Genomic DNA, 5,941 nt, shown 5'->3' on the forward strand with positions numbered 1-5,941 from the left:
GCTGAGGCACCTCGAGAGTTCAGCGGTGCAGTGGTAGCGACCTAGCGAACACACTGAAAATAAAACGTCTCCAGTGTTGTCATCTAACCAAGTGTAGTCATCCGAAATGATGTCTACACAAAACCGTAGAGAGACTTCCGAGCAAGAAGGACCGACAAAATCAACATAGCCTGACTGCTGTGTTCAAAGCAAACTTGAGAAAAACGAAGTATGCAACCATGGCTTAAATCCACGATAGGCTGAGTACTAGTTTACCTTAGATGTGCACTTTATAATGTTATATTGCTCTGTTTTGATTCCATAAAAAGAGCTGTTAAAGCAGCTGTTGTGTGACAAAATATTTTTTTCACTGATGGACAGTAATATTGTGTGAGAGATTATGTGTGAATAACTGCTCCAAGTGAAAAATGTTCATGTAAAATTGAAAATCGAAATCGTTATTTCAGTAAATATTTGCATTTTGCACATAGAAAACTGATTGATGATTCCATGTTGATGAGAGCATTAAAATGGGGAAAGATAGGACAAAAAAATATAAAAGGAAATTCAGAAACGATAAAAGATGCGTGAGCAATCACGATTAATTTTTAGTGAATTTGAGTTAATTATGATAGTTGCATTTTTAATTACATTAAATATTTTAATCGTTTAACAGCTCTAATATATATCTTAAAATTTTTGAGTGGCCAAGTCAAGGTCAAGATTTGGACCCAATCGACATTGCTATGTGGTGTGACCTTAAAGTCAGACGTAAAGTTTTAAAATAAAGAAACTGGGGAGTTCAAAGTGTTTGTTACACTGGTGTCACCGTGAGCTCTTCGATGCAGTTCATGCAAGAAAACCGTCTTCTGATGGATTTGAAGTAATTCTGCGAAGAAGAGTTGGCCAAAATTCCTCCACAGCGATGTGAAAGACTTGTCACCAATTATCACAAATGCTTGATTTCAGTTATTGCTTCCAAGGGTGGCGCACAACGCATTATTAGGTCTAGAAAGAGAATTTTGTATTTCCTTGGGATATCGCTGTGTGATATTTAAATTGGTTTGATGAAGTGAAATCTTTGTGTGTGATAAGAACACAGAAATCAGGAAGGGGGCAAATACATTTTCACCGCACCGTATTCATTGAGAACAATTCATATCGTTCCGTTTCCATGTTGATTATTTTTTCATGATTAAGCCAGGGTTTCAGGTATGGCTATGATTTGGAATGTCTTTATTTTACTCAGGTATTCTTCAATTTTTGTGTAGAGTATAAATTGATAGAGCATTGTCCATTTTTATGTTTTCATTTAACTGATTATCCGTAAAATATTCATAGCCACTGTTAAGATTAGTTTTATAGAAATCACAACAATGGAAGTGGGGTGCACTGTCTGTCAGGAATAGCTTTCAAACAAGAGTTGAAAAAATATGTCTCATTGACATTCTCATGGAGCGCATTACAGTGGAATTACAGTTTGAAAAAAGGAAATATATAATAATTAGTTGGCATTTACAGAACACCTGGGTCTGAAGTTGATTGCTTTGTAAACCACTTCGAAAAACTATTTGGAAAGTTGGGTCAAAATTAATTATTTTTGTGTGCAGTGATTATTACATTATGACTTACTAAAAGTAAGTAGGCGCAAACCATCACAGAACTTCATAAATATTTAGTCTTTTGCTTTATCCAAAAATTGTAAGACCACCGTGTATAACTCCCCGTAGCCCTCGGTTAATCGATAACATATTTACCAATGGATTGAATGAAGATATTCTCAGCGGGAGTTCAATAACAGATGTAAGCGATCACTTGCCAGTATTTGTTCTCTACAATTTAAAATCTAAAAAACTAAAGAGAGAGTTGAACTTAAAATTAAATATGTAATAAATAAATATGTAATAAAAATAAATGCCGAAACCTGCATTTGAAAAATTCTAGCAAGCCATAATTGGAAATTCCTTTTGGTTGGATGAATCCCAACTGAATGCTGCTCCTACCCAAGCACATTTAAGACACTATGTGACCAGTGCTGTCCAAAAGTACAACACAATTGTAAAATTAAGAAGTTAACTGCTCAATGGATAACTAACGGGTTGGAAAACACTTTTAAGAAGAACCTGTTGTATGCTTATTTCTTGAACAATAACACGAAAGAGGCAGAAATTAAATACAAAAAAAGATTACCAAAATCTTAAGATATTGCAAAAAAATATATTACAGTGGATTATTATTAAGGATTAAGGACTACATTAAAGTCTTATGGAGTACCATAAATGCCGTTCTGCGAAGACGACCAACAACTGTGGCTATTCCAGATAATATATGAACAATGGCCAAAGCACTGAAAAATTAATTGAAAGATTTTTTTTTCAAAATTAGCCTCAACAATTACATCATCAGTTGCAGAACCAGTATGTGATGATGTTCCAAAAAATGTCATTTCCAAGTGCCTGCGTCCAATCAATGAAGTACCGGTAATCAAAATTGTGTACACCTTGACCAATGAAAAAAAAATTAAAGTGATCTAACCATTGTCAAACGAGCCATCAAAGAAATTGCTAAACCTCTATCCCATATTTTTTAATCTATCATTTGCAACAGGCAAGTTTCCAGAGCAAATTAAATTGGTCCTGCTGACGACACTGCAATTCTGTACGCAGGTGAAAATATTGAAAAAAAATTATGATTGAGTTTACAAATGAACTCTAAGTTACAAAACTGGTGGGACGGACTGGTGAACTGTAAGAACGGAAGTGCTTTAAAAGGGTGAGGACGGATGGGGAGGGAGGATGATTATTTTATGAATCAGGACGGAGGGACTATGATGAAGGGTGCCCAAGTTGTGGACGGAGGACGGACCGGCAAAATCGGGTAAAGTGCCCATCTTTGTGGGTCGCAAGCGTGCTGTAAAGTTGTCGTTAGTTGTAGTTTGCACTTTATTGGACAGAAGAATCTGGTGATGCTTTGTGTTGTGGTTAGCCTCGAGTATAGTTGCCCTGAAGCATGGGGACTATGAGCATGTAGCCAGGTTTTTGAGATTAATAACAGTCCAGGATTTAGCGATTTCCTACTAGTGATTCCTGATCAGCAGTTTGGTGTGTTATGAATCAGAAGTAGAGAGGGTCAGCAATGGAGCTTGAATGGTGAGCATTTACCTGAGCCCAGCCATAGCCCATCTTGGAAGCCTCGCTTTTGGGTTTTTTTTTACATTGCCTGCAACACCTACGGCGCTTGCCAGACCTGACAACACTCCAAGCATGTGCTGCTGGTCGAGCTTTCGTCCGAGATGTTGAGAGTCGAGTAAGAAGTGCCTAGAAATCATCAATTTATGCAGTAATCCCATGTTGATTAAGTCCACATGATTATAGTATCCAGCAGAAAAGGTAGATGTCCAGTTAAAAAGGAAAATGCACGGCTTGTTCGTCATCACACTCCAGCGTCCAAGTGCTCCTGCGGCTGCTTGAAGCCACGGCCATCGGGACAGGTGACCGCTGAGGCAGCCTTGGCTGCTATCATTCAAGTGAATGGAACCGGGCAATGGTGCGTGCAAACGTGAATATTTTTACCCCAAGCTTCAATATTTATTATAAATATGCTTTTTAGAGTCGAAGAAATTTTGGCTGGTTAGACATAAAATGAAATTTAGATGGACAATTTAAATATATATATCAGGGATGAGAGTGGCTAGTGATGAAAAAAGCGGAAAGGGGCGTGGCTGGGACGGGGGCGTGGCCTGGACGGGAGAGGGGCCACTTACAAAAGTGGCACTAAACATGTTGAAGATGAAGTGTATTCAATTTACACAGTATTTGAACCTTTAACAGAAAAAAATCCCAAGATTGTTCACTATTTTTTCAAGTGAAAATTTGCAATTTTGCTTATGCATTCCTGGTGAGCACCAACTTTGCTGCTCAAAATCAAAACTAAAAAAGGAAAGACATTCCCTGCCATATTTAAGATTTGTTCATTACTTGTATTCATAAAGTGTCGTGTAAATGTGATAAAAAGCTGTTGATTCTTACCTCATAACAGTGATACTGAAGTCCCAACACTGTTTACTACATATGGGTTATGAATGTATTTTATTATATAAAGTGGATGTCTATTTACAGTATATACAACAATATACAGTTTCATGAGGTAGAATACTTTATTTTCTCTTCATTTTAAGCTTTTTAGCAAGCGCTAAAAGCTTATTGGGCCTCTCCGTCTTTTTCCACTCTCTTTTTAGCCAACTCCTCTTGTTTTTACACATGCTCCAGGCTGTCGAAAAGCGCTTGAGATCGAGTAGTTACTTTTCAGTAGAAATGTCTGCTTTCCATCCTCTCGATCCGTATAGAATGACATCGTCACTCAATGTACACAGAGCTTTACCGGCGACATCGAGCTTTTTTGCGAAATTCGACAAGCACAATGGTTCCTCTTTACTGTTTCCTACTGGGGACACCGTCAGCTTTCTATCCAACCAGCCCCATCGAAACATGTGTTTCAGATCCGCATCTATCTGACGCACTTTAGCTTCGTCGCGAGTCTCGATAACATTCGGCATTCGCGAGAAAGGGGTTTAGGAAGGCGAACACGGATTGGTTGTGATTTGCATTTGCCGATATAACGACCAATCTCAACAAGTAAGACATTGGTTTTAGCCCATACAGGAAGTAACGACAAACTAACGCTTCGCGATAAAAAACGGGATTCAAAATGGATGCTTGCAAACGTTACTTCTAAACATTATGAGCCCCGAATCTGCTGAAGACAAGTCCGGACCCCCCCCAGAATTTTTTTAATGGATTTGGAACAACATAAAATAGGTCCATATTGACTGGAAAAAAAGTGGAATTCCACCAAAACGCGGAAAAATCTCATCCCTGCAAAGTGCGATTAAAAAAGTGTTTAAAGAAAATCGCACTCACAAAGTACGAACTGAAATCTCTGGTCACCAGGTGCCAGAAAAAAAACCTAAGCATGAAACCAAAAGGCAAAGGTCAATAGAACACCGAGAATACTCAAATGAAATATCCAAAAGTCCAATCACACAAAAACAAAGCAATACTGTGCTAGAGTAACAAAAATACTTACAATAAGGAATAATGAACAAAACGAGAGTGACTACGAATGGTATTGAGTGGTCTAGAAAATCACGCTTGAAGCACAAGGGCAAGCAAGGTCAAGTATCCAACAATGTGTAGTGGAAGTCGGGTTCCTTAAATACAAAGTCAGGCTCGATGAGGAAACGGAAACGAGGCACATGTGCACCTGCTGGAGGGAAACGCCCTCCATTCCAGCTGGAGCTGGAACACAATCAAGACAACAAATGACAGGCCGACCGCCCCCAAGAGACAAATCACCACACACGAAACCAAGTTATGTAATTCCAGACACAGAGACCTAACTCTTTGCATATAAGCAATCAGTCAATTGTCTATTTTATGCCTTCTTTAAGTTGATCGAACTAAAAATATTTATAAACATAACAATTTCTCAATATCCCTTCATACTGTATATGGCAAAACACACTAACAATGGAATGCATGTCAAGTGCAGATGGAAGCATCACCAGGACATTTGTGTCCTATTTGAATACACAGTGGTTATGTGTAGCCTTGGGCACCTTTGCTTTCCCCGCCAACAAGTAATTGCATTTCTATCACACACACAGGATGCACTATCACCTCTAGATAAAGACATGCCCTTTTTTTGTACTGCAGCAGATGATCTGATGGGTAGTGATGCACGAAAAGGACCATTTCCACCTTCCAGCAAAAGCAAGATAAACCTTGAAAGTGCCATGTGTTAGTCATCCTCAACATGGATGTCCATGAATCTGAAGGTGGTGCACCTTGAGTGGAAGGAAACAGTTCATTACCTCAACTCTCTCTCTCTCTCTCTCTCTCTCTCTCTCTCTCTCTCTCTCTCTCTCTCTCTCTACACACACACATTATATATCGCGTGTGTT

Source organism: Hippocampus comes, unplaced genomic scaffold (genome assembly GCF_001891065.2).
Source record: "Hippocampus comes isolate QL1 unplaced genomic scaffold, H_comes_QL1_v1.1 scaffold2, whole genome shotgun sequence".
NCBI classification, from domain to species: domain Eukaryota; kingdom Metazoa; phylum Chordata; class Actinopteri; order Syngnathiformes; family Syngnathidae; genus Hippocampus; species Hippocampus comes.